This window comes from Haemorhous mexicanus, chromosome 28 (genome assembly GCF_027477595.1).
Source record: "Haemorhous mexicanus isolate bHaeMex1 chromosome 28, bHaeMex1.pri, whole genome shotgun sequence".
NCBI lineage: Eukaryota > Metazoa > Chordata > Aves > Passeriformes > Fringillidae > Haemorhous > Haemorhous mexicanus.
The window spans coordinates 2,599,112-2,614,704 of record NC_082368.1 but is presented as its reverse complement, the minus strand read 5'-3'; the positions used below and the strand labels follow the sequence as shown (position 1 = coordinate 2,614,704).

Here is a 15,593-nt window from a genome sequence, read left to right as displayed (position 1 = left end):
TGAGGCTTTTCATTTTGTGTGGTGTCTGCCTTGCAGGTGGGTCGAGAGATCCCTGAGCTCTAACATTTTGTTCATCCCAGGGTACTGATGGAAGTTTGATCAAGGAGCTCTGATTTTACACCCTTTCCCCATCAACCCCATGCCACTGCTGAGGAACTGAGGTGAAAGCCAAACTGTGCTCTGCCACAACTTCATGGGTCAGCTCTCCTGATCCAACAGGCAGAACTACACACTTGTCCCCACCTACAGCCACCAGACACCCACCAGAAATCCAACACTTCCTTCCCAGCTCTTGTACCAGGCTTGGCCAGGGCCTGTCAGTCCTGTGCATTCTGTGTTCTCTGAGAAGACCTTGAAAGGCTTTTCATGTGGTCTCCTCTCCAGGCTTTTCAAACAGCCAGAACACAAACAGGCTGCTTCTCTGCAATAGCTCCATGGGCAGGATCTTCAGCAAGCAATAATGTACACAGTGCAACTGTGGTTCAGAGAGCAGAAGATTTGTTTAATCTGACCCTAGAAGGTTCACCCGAGTCCCACTAATTTGCATTACCTGACAGTACAGCCATGAATTCCTACCACTGCTTGCTTCTGGAATTGATTCACCTTTTATGTTTGTGTTCAAATTTATTTGGATAAAAAGTTATTCTTCATCTTTATTTTCATCTTATAAAGTCACAGGAGAAGCCCTATATTCCAGAAAGTAATGGGCCTTAGCATTTTTCATGAATCTTTAATCTGGAATTATCCTCAACAGAATATGCCTGGAGTATCACACAGTGACATTAATGGTTGCTACTTTATGTCCTTTTGATTTGGGGAACTGGCAAAAGATGGGATAGCAAAGTATCTGTGCTGTAAACACCTTGAAATGCATATTTTAAGTAGTAGCTCCCAACGGAACTCAGAACCTAAAGAAGGAGCTTGCTCACATCCTGGAAACTTTGTCTTGCACATATTAAATATTTCAGCAGACTCAAAAGGGACATTGATACTTTAGGGTCGATGGCTTTTTCTATCAAAAATAATTCCAGTGTCTCTGGTCAGCTCTGATAATATCCTGCCATTAGGAAGAAAAAGAAAACCGTTGAACAGCATGGAAAGAAGAGGTCTTCCTCCACAATGGTAAATTTACATTCTTTGTCCCTTTGGAACTGGAAGTGCACTGAGATTGTTTCTAAATACACATTTATTCCCATGCAACATATCCTACAGACATGGAGAGATATTTGGCAGCACCCAAGGCAGTCCCACGTCTTTCTGGAAGGAGAGCAGGAGGTTTTAGGGATGTAAAGTGACATGGGATGTTCTTGCCACACTTTAAAGACATGCAGACATCTGAAAGCACAGCAACAATTCCTGAGGGATGCACCTGATATTTTAGGATCACAGAGGTCAACATCAAAAACCCCTCTGCCACCCCAACATTCACATTTCCCTAGGAAAGCTTGGGGTGACAGGCAACTTTATTGTTCATCTTGGATTTCCAAATAAAGATAGGAATAACGAAGGCTTCTTATAATCCCTACTCCCCACATTGCTCTTTTCAGAGCCCACACAATTTGGCAGCCAATTGTCTTCCATTCCAGGAGCTCTTGGATATGAGGCACATGGGAGAATTTCAGCCCAAGGCCATTTCACCTCCTTCCTGCTCCGTCCCCAGGGCAGTGGAATTCCTTACCTGGGGACACTGTCAGTGTGGTGCCAGTGTCAAACCAGAACTTCTCCAACCTGGAGTTACAGATCTGTCTCAAAACTCCTCATGCTGGGAGCTCTTCACTGAGCTCTGCATTCCTGCCCCAAGTCAGTCAGTGAAAGTCCACTGGAGAATTGGACACTGGACAGTAAATTTGGGCCAGAGTGCTGCCCAAAGTGGGAATAAGTTATCACATGCTAAGCAGTGCCCTGCTGGTGTTTGGGGATCATGGAATAATGGTGCTGTGCAGAGTCAGCCCAGTTGTTCCTGGGAAACCTTCCTGAGCAGATCCAAGCTGAGGGTTTGGCTTGAAAGCCTGGCTGGAGAGTGATTGCATTCAAGGGATTATTGCAGCTGAAAATCCTTTCAGTGAACCCAAACCTTTAAATTCCCTTGTTCTCCCCATTATAATTTTAAATGAAGTTTTAGAAATAAAGAAATGTCACTTACTTGGTAGAACTGTGAGAGTCGTTCCTGGTCCAAATATAAGCTTAGCTGTCCTCACACTGTTAAGACTTAGTCCAATAACTCACTCTTTCCTCATGGCGTTCAAAAGTGTTGAAAAAACAGGTGATAAAAAGCCATTAGTCCTTATTATCCATGTTTGCAACTGCATGGTAGGATCCAGAGGCAGATTTACTTCCAAAATTGGAACGGGAAAAAAGGAAAATTGAATTGTTCAGTTATTTCTGATAGCTTGGTTGAGTATAGAATTTTAAACATCTCCCTTTCTTCCACCTTTTAGAACCTTCATGTGTTTTTCTATGTATTCAGGATAAAAGGAAATAGAGGAAGAATGATGTTCTTCTCTTCTTAATCATTAGAGTCACCCATCTCCTTTCTTTCCCTCTTTATGTTTTTGTACAGGACCCTATGCTGTTTATATCATTGTGGGATCCAAACCCTGAGCACAGTGATATATTTCATAGTAAAAACCGTCTCTTTTCCACTACACAGAATTTTGGATTATACAGGCAGTCACATGACATCTTCAGTGGTTTAAGACCCAACGCACCACATGAGGAAACACCATATGGCTTTCAAGGAAGGATCTCAAATAATATCAGAGAGGCTGAGTTGTAAATGAGAACTTGGGTATTACGGGACACCTGTGAAAAGTCTGAGGGAGTTAAGGTGGATAGAAAGCTGAAAAATAAGCAGTACCTCTGGTGTTATTTCAGAGCATTTCTTACAATGCACTTAAATGCCCCTACTTCTCTTCTTGTAGGTACTAGTGGTAGTGTGAATGAAGTTCTGGGATGTAGCAGGCTGTCCTGAAAGTGTTGGGAGAAATGGATTAAAAGCAGAAGACACAGAGGAGGGTCATAAAATGCTGAAGTGACCTTCCAGTGGGGAATTGCCCTTGACAGCCCAGGGTGAACTGAATCCAGGGATCCTCTAGCATGGACCCAGTTTAGATGCAAGCGTCTCTCCTGGCCTCTGACTGTTGCTCAGAGATTCCCCCAGGTTATCAAGGTCATGGAAATACATGTACTCTTGAGTGAGTCTATGGCTGCTCCATCTGCTGCCTTTGCTGCCTCACACAGGTGGTAGTGGCTGTCCTAGTTTAGAAGACAGATGTCTGCCACGGAAGGTGGGAACCTCTCATGGAATGGAGCATATGACCCCCTTCCCTCCAAATTATTATAACTTTGAAATTACAGGGCTTTCAAGCAATGATATGGGAAAAGGAATAACAGTTCTTTACCAGCAAGTGTGTGTATAACAACTCAAACAAACAACAACAGCATTAACACCAATCAGAACCTCACACCCAGTCCTGGCCTCTCTCGGCCGCAGGTGCTTTCCCCTTTGCTGCAGTTCCGGGCACAGCCAGCAGGGGCGCTGCTGGCTCCCAGCCGGGCAGGGCAGGTGCGACGATTCCTCCGCACCAGCAGGGGGCGCTGTGGTGCGAGCTCGGCCGCCTCTCTGCATGTGGGTACTGGTGGGTGGGCAGGCAGGAGAGATGGAGAAGGGGCTCCCTTTACCGTCCCACGGGAGCAGCCAGTCCCAGTGCCCCTTTATATAGCGAAACCAGCTGTAGCAAGAACCCTGGAGCAGCAGGCTGCAACGGCAGAGGTGAGAACACCCACAGTGGTTAACCAAGTGTAGGAGAAACACTGAAGCTGTGGCAGGAGCCATGGGTGACTGGGCAGACAAGGGGTGTCAAATAATAGTGTCACAAAAATCCCTGAAGCAGTGGCAGATAACTGCAGGGCTGGGAGGGGGATTGCTCCTTTGGACAGCTCACTGCCCACGGCTGATCCTGGGATCAGCACAGGGCATGGCCCAGTGTGCTCCTGCCTCCCGGCTCCGGGTGGAGCACACACCGGCTCTGGGCTCGCAAGCCACAAAGGGGCAGGGAATCAAGCTGGCAATCCCTACTCACAGTGCCAAAGGAAAAGAAAGAAACACAGGCAAAAAGCACAGGGCAACAGTGTCTCCAGGCAGACGCCCTTGCCACGTGGCTCCTGAGTTGAGCAGCCCCTCTGGAAGGAAGCAGCAGCCCCTGGCCCCCAACTCTCAGGGGATCCCTGCTGCCCCTCACACATTGTGATACTTCCTCAGCCAGGGGAGGCAATGACCATTCAGAACACAAAACAAACACAGAAATATGATTGGACAGGGAATTTAGGCCCTTCCCAAGACAGAAAAATGGTTAGAAAACATGAGAGGAATGGGAAGAAACAGGTGAGGCTTTCATGGGACAAATGGGACACCCCTGGGCTCCGGTGCTCATGGGGTGTCAGAAGTGTGTCAGGTGTCTGATGGCAGGACAGCACAGCTGGGCACACACACTCAGGAGTTTTCTGGCATGTACTGATGCTAACTTACTAACACAAATGGCTGCTGAGCTGGACCTCTGTGTGCCACTGAGGAAGAATTGGTGCTGGATGTGAGGTGGTTGGGGTGGCCTTGGCTGCAGTGACCATGCACTCTTTGAGCTCAGGATTCTGGGAGAGGAGAGCAATGCAAAAACAGGACTGCAGCCCTGGGCTTCAGGAGAGCAGAATCTGGGATCTTCTGGGAGGAATCCCATGGGTTATGGTCCTGGACAGAGGAAGGGTCTAGGAGAGCTGCTCATGTTCAGAGATCACCTCCTTGAACCCCAAGAATGGTTCCTCTTGACAAAGCAGTAAGACAAGCTTTGTGTCAGATGTCCAAAAGGATGAACAAAGGGCTTCTGAATAAACTCATAACTGGTAAATACAGAAGGTTCCTCCCACCTTGTTCAACAGGCCGTGATGATCAAATGTCTAAAATGACCTGTTTGCAAGAGCCAAGATCTCAGGTTGAATGGGGAAGAAATTGGTCTTGGGAAATTAGGTGGGGTGTTCTGCTGTTTCAGTAATTCTGGTAAATCAAATTTGTGTATGTGCACACAGCTGCCTAAGGAAAATAGATGAAGTAGGGTCACTGTGTTTTCCTCCTTCAAGAGAAGGGAGGGAGACAGTTTGTCTGTGGTGGTTCAGTTGTTTTCATCACTGTGGTACGTAGTCCACACTGTGCTAGACAGTTCTACACAAACATCTGGGGGGGTTTGCAGTGCCAGGTGATGTCTCCTCTTTCATGTCTTTGTAGTGCTGCCTTTGGTTTTCCTGCCCCTCTACACTGCTCTACTTCTGAACATCTAACACTGTTCCAGAGGATTCTCTACACTAGAAATAACATTTTCATCCTTGCTCTTTTTTGGCAGAGTGGACAGTTATTGTTCCTCTAACTCAAATACTGCTCTCACACTTTGGAAAGGAATATTGTTGTTGGAAGTGCCTCACAGAAAGGATCTGATTTCCTGTTTGTCTTTTAACACACAACAAGAGAGTTAGGGTTAAATACTTGAAAGGTATTCTGGGAAGCATCTGTCAAGCTTATAAATTTTCAACTTATTTTCATCCTATATTTTCTAAGTCTTCTAGACCTTCAAGCATTACTCTCCTCAAAACCTTTTTGCATGCCAAAGGAAAAGTTGTCCATGTTTAAGGATTGTTCAGGATTTATGATGGTTATTTTATTTATTTATTATGATTTTTATTTTGGTTCACCTGATGGTGCTTTAATTGACTCTGTTTCCTGTTGTTATAGTTGACTGAAGTTGGCTTTTAATTTGATTGTTATCTTAATAATATAATTCATGGTAGACTGCAATTGTTGAGCATTTTCCTAATCCTACAATAATGATGCATGTTTTCAACTTTAACAGTTGGTGGAAGTTAGGATTTTTCCACTACGTTCTCTAAGGGAATTTTTCTCTATTTTGTTGCCTTTAAGTTCCAGTCCGCTGGAAGCTCCAGTAACACATCCCCATCATCCCATAGCTCTGCAGCCAAGGCACTGAGGAGAAATGAGGCTGTGCTGGACAGGAGCCCAGGCAACGTGCACCAAACCTGCACTTCCCCAAACTGCAGCCTCTGCAGTTCCCAGGACAGATCCTCCTGCACCATCAATGGCACCAGCACTTCCAGCAGCCCTCCCTGCAGTGCCTTTTAGTGGCACCCAGCCAGAGGGACGTTTCCTGCACCTGACATTGCCTGACAAGAGCTCTGGGGAGCAGCTGCCAGAAAGAAGTGCAGAGAGATCTATCTTCCCCATCTGCTGGGTTTTGGTTCACTCTGCTGCAGAGCTGCTCCAGGGTGGGTCTGCTCCACAGTAATACGTTGCTGTATCACCTTGCTCTGCTGCCAGGATCTGTAATGTGAAGCTGTTCTTGGATCTATCCTTCCTTCCTTAAAGTGATCTCGGAAACCTTCTCCACATTTATCACCCTCCTTTTAAATCCATTCCAAAGTGTCCAGTGGCTCCTGACAGTACCAGTGCATGTAGTACCTGCTCATATCACCTTCCTTCATGCTGCAGTGGAAGATGAATTCATCTCCCTTTTGAATGGTCACTTCCTTTGGAACTGCTCCAAGGTCACCTGCCCAGTGACTGCTGCAGAGAGCAAGAACAAGGCACAGTCACTCCAAGATGCAGCAAATGTCAGGGCAATGCTGGTGGGGATTTGGACTGGCACTGGAGCTGTGGGAGGACAAAATCCTCCTCTTTGAAGCCAGCTGACACAGATGGGCAGAGCTGGTGGCAGCTAGCAAGGCTCACAAGGAAGGAGACACCACAGTTCCCTCCACTCAATCAGACAGGAAGCTTTTTCTGATTTTCCCCAGAGAAGGAGGAAGGATTTGCATCATGGGGGGACAAATTCTTTTCTCCTTGCCTAGACAGAATGGTGAGGCACCCATTCTCCTGTCCCTGAAGCTGCTCTGGGTGAGCAGAGCAAAGACAAAGGGCTGTCCCAGGCAGTGGGGCTTGTGCCCTGTGCTGCCATGCCCCAGCTGGTCTGTGCCAGAGGGGCCGCAGTGCCCCAGGAGCAGTGTCCAGTGCCAGGGCAAAGCGCTGGGCCCCGAGATCTGAGTGCAGCAGGGAGGTGCCCTGCGTGTGCCCAGGCTGCAGAGGAGGCAGCTGGCATGGAGGTGCCCAGCTCAGAGGCACAAGAGGAGAAGGGCTGCTCTCCCCGTGCTCCACAGGCATGGCTGGGCAGCTCCAGCCGGGACACAGCTCTGGCTGCCAGCGCTCAGCACAGCTCCCAGAGCCCTGCAGAGCCCAGGGCCACGCTCAGCTCCTGGGGCCATCAGCCCTTGCCTTCACTTACCTACAATGGGCAAGAAGCCCACGCACAGGGCACTCCACATGGCCAGGCCCGCTCTCAGTGGCCTCTCTCCAGCTCCTCTCTGCCTGCACACCAGCTCTGCCCACACCTGCCCTGCCTGGGCCTCTGTCACTGCTCTCAGGCCCAGTCCCTGCTGGTCCCTCCCTCTGCCTGTGACAACACTGAGGGGGAGAGGTGGGGCATCAGGAGCAGAACTTGAAGCTCCTGGTGCCCTCCTGGGTGTCTCTCACCCTGGGTGGTGCAGTAACAGACCATTTGTTGGGTAGGAAATGCTGTGGTGGGCTAAAGGTGATGTGTTTCTGAGGGGCCAGCCCTGGCCTTTCTCTCTGGGAGTCTTGAAGGCTGCTGCTGGGACTTTGGAGGTGACCAGAGAGGCTGTCAGCTTCTCCTTCCCCTGGCCCCCTGGCCCTTGCTCTGCTAAGCTGCTGATCCCACATGGGATGCCCCAGGATCTCAGTTCACCTTGGCCAGGACACCCCTTATCGAGTGCTCCTCACCTGCTCCCTGCACTCTGGCCCTGCACCCTCCTGGCTCCCCAGTGATGACACTTCTCCAGCTGCCTCTTCCTGTCAAAGCCTTCCCGGACCCCTGCCCTGCAGCAAAGGCAGCCCAGGACTCTGCAGGTGCTTTGCATGTTCCACTTAAGAAGGAACCAAGAAAGGCTGATTGGGACTGGAGCCAGGCAGTCACCAGGCTGACTGGATGACAGAAGAACCTTGAACCTCCTCTGCAGAATAGAATGCTGCAACTGGGACTCAGGAGAAGGAAAGCCTCAGTGTTGGGAAAGGAGCTCTTGATGAAAGGCCAGGATCACTGGTGCTGCATGATGATGGCACCTGATTTCTTAGGAACAGCCCTGAACCACTTTGGTTTTCACCATCTCCCATTTTTGTGGGTGCTGAGCCAGCCCCGAGCTGGTTTGTGCTAAAGCCCAGCTGGGTTTCCTGTCACCGTGTGAAGAGCGCAGAAGTACCGGGCAGAGTCACGGGGCTGCAGGGTCAGCAGGGAGAGGTAAGCTTCGGACCGGGAATTGTCCCGGGACATCTTGGCCCGCCCCTGCACTGACTGGTCAAAATAAAGAACTCTCGGATCAGAACCAATAGAGGACACCCACACGAGGCTTCCACCGGGTGCCTGACGGTACCATCGAACATAATGATTCTCGAAGGTCAATCCGTATCCACGGCAGGAGAGGGTGACGGAGTCCCCGGGCGCTCGCTGCCCTCCGCCGGCCTCCTGCAGCCTCAGCTGTGCCCAGAGCCCTGCGGAGGGAGAGCGCAGGAATCGGGCAGGGCGCGAGCGCGGACCGAGGGCGCTGTCCCGGTGTCCCGGTGCCCCCGGCTCGGCACAGCCACTGCCGCCAGGCCCGGCCCACAGCCGCTGTCCCTGGGTCTGCCCCAGCCTTTGCCCGTGTTCCCTGCCCTGCCTCTGCTCCTGTCCTTTCCCCAGCCTCTGCCCTTGTCCCGTCCCTGTTCGTGTCCCTCCCTTTCGGTGTCGCTGTCGCTCGTTCCCCGGGCCGGGCTCGCTGCCCTCCCCGACCGGCTCTCACCTGCCGGCCACAAGGCCAAGGCCAAGGCCAGCAGCCCCGGCCCCGGCCCGGCCAACATCGCTGCCGGCCCCGGCCCCGCGGCAGCCGCACAGGAGCCGAGCGGAGCCGCGCTCGGGCCGCTCCCGCCCGGCCCCGCCTCGCCGGGGCAGCGCCGGCGCCTCTGCCCGCCCCGACAGCCCCGCCCCGGGCCCCGGGGCCGCGCACGGAAAGCAGCGCTGCGCGCTTGGACAGCGCCTTCTGCCAAAGGCACCGGGGGCAAGGCGCCCGGAAATTCGCCCTCGTAGCACGGAAGGTCCCTGGGATCCGGGGCTGCCGTGGGCAACAGGCTGCCCGCAGCGGAGGGAGGTGATGACTCCTCTCTCCTCGGCACTGCTGAGGCCACGCTCGAGTACTGGGGACACATCTGTCTCCCCACTTTGCCATGTCAGTTTTTCACCTGAGCAGGAACACAAGGATGCCTAGCACTGAATCATGAAGGAAATATATTCTTTTATGCTTTACCTAAGTTCGGGGCTGTGCCCTCACCTAGTCCATGGCACATCCTGCTGCAGAGAAAAGCAGGTCAGATCTGATAAGCAACTCTTGCTCACATAATCCCTGAGTGCTTGTCCAGTGCTGGATCCCTACACCCTGCTCCAAAGCAGGGGGTGCAGATGAGTGGTCAGTAGTGCAGGAAAGTTCATTCTTCGAAAGTCAGGCCCTAGGCAGGGTCTGGAATTTCTGCTGAATTCTGAATGATTCCCTTACTGGACATGGTTCATTGTCTGGTTTCACTGAAGGTTCAATCATCTCCTAATTTTCTCTTGTTATGGAGTCTTCTGAGCTCGGAAGAGCTGCCTGGAGGTGGGTGATCAGGGCAAAGCAGCCCTGTGGTCAGAGCTCTCAGTCTCAGGCACTGTTCTTTCTTGTAAGCAGGAGAATATTGCAGTTAGCCCTGTCACAGCTTTTGTCACTGAGGACTTCCAGAAATAACTTGTGCTACAGCAGTGTTGAGGACAACCCTGTGTCCTCTTCAGGCTGCAAGCTTCAAAGCTGAAAGGGAACCATGGAAACCTGCAAATGATACAAAGGAAATTTGGGTTGGGTATGTGACAGGTACACAGAGGAGTGAGGAGAGCTATTCTGCATGGGTTTGTTTTCTGTATTTCTGTTGTTTGCTGTTTTTGTGGTGTGTGCTCTTCTGTCAGAACCTAGGGTGTGTTGTTGTTCTGTAAGGCTGCAGACACAGGTAGAGGCCCCCAAGCTCTCCCATAAAGGCATCAGAACTGATGCTGTTCTTTCTGGAGAGCCAGAACAGGCATAAGGAGAGGGGAGCAGAAGAGGAGCCGGCTTTGCTGCTCCTCTGTGCCTATGGGAATGCAGGAGTTAATTCTTGATGTTGTTTGGTTTTTGTCTTTTGGTTTTGCCATGATTTCTCAACTCTCTCTCTGTCAAAACACACATTTTCTCACTCCTCCCTTTTGTTTCTCTCTGCCATGGCAGTGACGGGGACTGAGTGAGCAGCTGTGTGGGGCTGAGCTGCCTGATGGGGGCAGGGGCAGGAGGTGCCCACAGCCTTGTCCTGTTCAGTTCTGAATGTCCTCAAGAATGGAACTTAGAGAGCCTCGAGTATTTCAGCTCAGTGTCAGATCCCCCAGAACATTTCCTTCTGCATGCTAAACCAACCCAGATCTCCCAGGCTCTCCTTATGTTCCCTCCCTTGTGTTCATGGCCCTTCATTGCATTGTTCCCCTGTGTCCATGTCCTTCCCAGCCTTGGGAGCCCAGCAGGGGACACAGCAGTCCCCAGTCCCAGCAGTGCTGGGCTGAAGAGGGTTCCTCCCCAGTCAGCAAGGACTCAGGCCAACATGCCAGGAGGCTGCATGGACAAACGAGTCTGCGAAAAGGTGGGCCCAGTGCTGAATGGGATGGGGACCAGGTGACAGAGGATATGGGACAGGGCTGAGGTCCTGAATGCTTTATTCACCTCAGGCTTCAGCAGCCAGATCAGCCTTCAGGAATTTCATTTCCGACTGGCCAGGAGGAGAAATCTGTGCAATGTGCCCAATCCATGTCACTGAGCCCTTCTCTAGGCCATAATAAAAGGATTTGGGCAGAAGGTTTCGAGGGAAGTCAGTGCTGGGAGCCCAACTGAATGAGGAATGCACAACATCCACTCTCTCCTCACCCAGCAATATCCTTGGTCTCAATGTCCAAGGCTGTCAGTGTGGCTGAGCCCAATTCCCACTTCCCAAAGCCATGCTGACTGTCCCAGAAGAGAAAGGGCTGGGAGCCAAGGCAAGGCACTGAGGAGAAATGAGTTCGTGGCGGACAGGAGCCCAGGAAACGTGCACCAAACCTGCACTTCCCCAAACTGCAGCCTCTGCAGTTCCCAGGACAGATCCTCCTGCACCATCACTGGCACCAGCCCTTCCAGCAGCCCTCCCTGCAGTGCCTTTTAGTGGCACCCAGCCAGAGGGATGTTTCCTGCACCTGCCATTGCCTGGCAAGAGCCCTGGGGAGCAGCTGCCAGAAAGAAATGCTGGGAGATCTGTCTTCCCTATCTGCTGGGTTTTGGTTCACTCTGCTGCAGAACTTTTCCGGGGTGATTCTTGCTCCACAGTAATACATTGCTGCATTGCCTGGCTCTGCTGCCAGGATCTGCAGTGTGGCTCTGGAATTCTCCACACGTTCCTTAAAGCGATCTTAAAAGACTTTTCCATAATCATCAGGCTCCTCATAAATCCTTTCCATGCCCTGTGGGCCCTGGGGGTACCAGTGCATGTAGTAGCTGCTCGTATCACCTTCCTTCAGGCTGCACCCCAAGCTGACTTCATTTCCTTCTTGCACCGTCACTTCCCTGGGATTGTGCTCCAAGGTCACATGGCCATTGACTGCTGCAGAGAGCAAGAGCAAGCCAGAGTCACTCCAAGGTTCAGTAGAGGACAGGGCAGTGCTGGTGGGGCTTTGGACTGGCAGTGGATCACTGCTAGGACAAAATTCTCCTCTTTCAATCCAGCTAACCCAAATGGGCAGAGATGGTGGCAGCGAGCCAGGATCCCAAGGAAGGAGGCACCACATTTCCTTCCCTCCTTTTCCATGTCAGACAGGAAGCTTTTTCTGATTTTCCCCAAAGAAGCGGGCTGGATTTTCGCTATGGGAGGACAAATCCTTTGTGCTTGCCTACACAGGATGGTGAGGCACCCATGCTCCTGGCCCTGAAGCTGCTCTGGGTGAGCAGAGCAAAGACAAAGGGCTGTCCCAGGCAGTGGGGCTTGTGCCCTGTGCTGCCATGCCCCAGCTGGTCTGTGCCAGAGGGGCCGCAGTGCCCCAGGAGCAGTGTCCAGTGCCAGGGCAAAGCGCTGGGCCCCGAGATCTGAGTGCAGCAGGGAGGTGCCCTGCGTGTGCCCAGGCTGCAGAGGAGGCAGCTGGCATGGAGGTGCCCAGCTCAGAGGCACAAGAGGAGCAGGGCTGCTCTCCCCGTGCTCCACAGGCATGGCTGGGCAGCTCCAGCCGGGACACAGCTCTGGCTGTCAGCGCTCAGCACAGCTCCCAGAGCCCTGCAGAGCCCAGGGCCACACTCAGCTCCTGGGGCCATCAGCCCTTGCCTTCACTTACCTACAATGGGCAAGAAGCCCACGCACAGGGCACTCCACATGGCCAGGCCCGCTCTCAGTGGCCTCTCTCCAGCTCCTCTGTGCCTGCACAACAGCTCTGCCCACACCTGCCCTGCCTGGGCCTCTGTCACTGCTCTCAGGCCCAGTCCCTGCTGGTCCCTCCCTCTGCCTGTGACAACACTGAGGGGGAGAGGTGGGGCACCAGGAGCAGAACTTGAAGCTCTTGGTGCCCTCCTGGCTGTCTCTCACCCTGGGTGGTCCCCATCTTTCTGTTAAGCCCTCTCCATATTCACAGTTTGTGTGATCCTGTAAAAGAGCCTCAGCCTTGCTTTGGAGTGGCTCAGTGGAAACACAAAATTGGGAAATTCCATTCCTAAACCTCAACAGCCTCATTTGACATCCAGTGTGTGGCATGAAGGGCTGAGAGGAGAACAGATCTACCCAGAGTGGGCTGGAGACCAATCTGATCTCAGCATTAGTTGTATCAGGTATGGAGCCACTGGTGCCAAGGCTGCTGGGGCTGTTCCTGTGGCTGTGGGACCTAACCCTGTGTATGTTCCCAAAGGTGCTCCCCATGATGATATTGTGCAGGGCTGTGGGCACTGAGAAGGGGATTGGGAAGAGGCCAGGAACTCTCAGCCTCTGGAGGTGGCTCCTGTCAAGTGTTAGAGAAAGATATTCTCCCAAGGATGATCTGGTAGTGCTCCCAGGCAGTGGAACCCCATGACCAGAGTCTCTATTTGTCATCAAAATAAAACTGTGTGGGCACTGTGCTGTTAGAGATGCCCACGTAATGAAGGCTGGGGTGTCTCTACTCTGTCTCCTTGCAGGGTTTGTTTCAATACAGATCACAAACGACAAATGCCCTGGTTGTGGGAGGCTTTGGCATAGTCAGGAATCAATTAAGGCCCAGAACTCGGGGAATTGACATCTATTTTCCATGTTCTGCTTTGCAAAGATGGATATTGCCAGGAGCTCTGCACTCCCGAGTCCTCAAGAGATTTGCAGGGGAAGATCAGGTTCCCAATACTTCAGTTCATACAATGTCTGCTGACTGAAATATAAGGGAAAGAGAGAGAGAGATCTTGCCCTTGCAGTCATGTAATTAATTATACTCCTAATGAGTTTCTGTTTATGTTTTATCGAACTTTGTCAGGAGGTTTATAGGATTTTGTGGCACAAACCAGATAGGTAGGATTAGGCCTAGCAGATGCAGGAATTTGATTATTACATTGTATTTTAATGTAGTATAAGAAAATTGAAGGGTTAATTGGTACAAAAAGATGTTTAGTTGCTCATTCTCATGGAGTTCTTCATGATGTTTTACCATGTAATCTCTTGGAGAGAGCTGTGTTCTTTCAGGATGCTTTTAATGTTCTCTGCCACTGGAGAGAGCTCTCACCATTTTGACTTGCTCAGCAGGGCAGATGTCAGATACCACACTCTGTGTGTGAGACTCAACAACGGTAAAATTTTTCCCAAATTACTTAAAAAGTTTTATTGAACTTCACGTTGTGGGAGGCCTTGCACTGAAACTGTGGAAATAACGAAGTCTCCTACAGCATTTTTAGCGTTAGAGAATCGCAAGATGTGAAACAGAAATCATTTCATCCACACATTGCATGGGTTGTGCAGAGAAACTCCTTCCATCCCACAAAGTTTTCACTGGAGTTTTCTTGTACATCTACAGTCAAACCCCAGGGAAATTCATTGGATCCATGATCATTGCTCCCAAGTTCCACAGTTTGTAGTATTTGTTTTTTTATTCATCCCTTCACCTTCGATGTTATTTTGGTTCTCATTCTTGGTTCTCTCATCGATCTTTTTCCAGACCAGGTGTCACTGACCATACAGGGCTGATGTTTGGAGTTGATGTTCATTAATGGTCTTTATCTTTTGTGTATCTTCTGTGCTGCTCCCACTCTGCTGGGAGGTGAAGCTCATTAGGCCTGGAGTGCTGTAACAGTCCTGTGAAAAAAACCTTCAGTTCCTTTCCCCCAGGCAAAGGTGAACAAAACCCCTGACTAAAGGTATATAAAGAAATTTTGAACTTGTTCTCATTGCTCCCAGTATGAGAAGGGTGTCACAGATATGCAGAAAGATTGAGGCTGGACAGGACCTCTGGAGGTGACTGGGTGTCCCCTGCTCTTGCAGGACTGTCTGGAGCTGTTTGCCAAGAACCATGTCCAGGTGGCTTTTGAATGTCTCCAGGATTAGTGGCTGAACCCCTGGAGATTTGCAAAGGCTGTGAGCACAATCAAATATGGAAACAAATTGTATTGTACCAAAGAGTTCTCCTTATAATTATCCTCCACTATTTTGTAATCAGGACAATATTGTTTTTTTAGATGTCGGGATGTTTCCACATGCAAATATGCTTCTTTTAATAGAGGGTATTTAAATGACCTTTCCCTCCTGTGCATCTGATTCCACTGGTTTTGTCTGAAGAAATATTCTCCCAATACAAATCTACCTAAGATGTTGGGAAAAGGTGTGGAGTGCTTGAGAAAAAGGTTCTGGGTGTGATTGGAAAATCAGGATAGAAATATTGGTGAATGGCTCCCCCTGATTGATGTTCTGGAGGTAGAGTGCACTAAATGAGCATTTCACTGGATTTGCATTTGCCATGCAAATTTCACAGAGCTTCTGCAAGGGCTGAGGCTCTTCCCTGGTGCCTGCAGGGCCTGAGGGTCTGAGCTGAGCAAGCTCAATGCAGCAGCCCCTGCTGTGTCCTGTGCAGAGGCTCTCTTGAAGGCTGCAGGAACTCAGGCAGGGGGAGCAAAGCCTTATTTCCCCTTCAGGATGTGGTTACCTTGTGTTTTCAAAAGCAGGGGAGGGTTGATGCTGCCTGGTGGAACTGAGTCAGAAATGGTGACCACAGCATCCTGCCTGTAGCTTGTGAGAGGGGCATGAGCTGGGGAAGGTGTGGGCTGGGCTCTGTTAGGGAAGAACCAAGTTGCTATGGAAACTATCACTCCATCAAACCTCCCCAAATTATTTTCTGGTGGCCCCTTCTTCCTATCCCTGAGTGCAAAACAACAGCAGGGTTTCTTCTCTGCTGACAGGAGCATTTTCCTCCCTCGTGCCTTCAGCC

General features: G+C 50.8%; 1 pseudogene; it reads right to left on the bottom strand.

Annotated features, from left to right (window-relative positions):
* LOC132339026 (immunoglobulin gamma-1 heavy chain-like) overlaps nucleotides 1-9,008 on the bottom strand; it is a 32,670-nt pseudogene extending 23,662 nt beyond the window's left edge.
* Nucleotides 9,009-15,593: the final 6,585 nt, after the last annotated feature.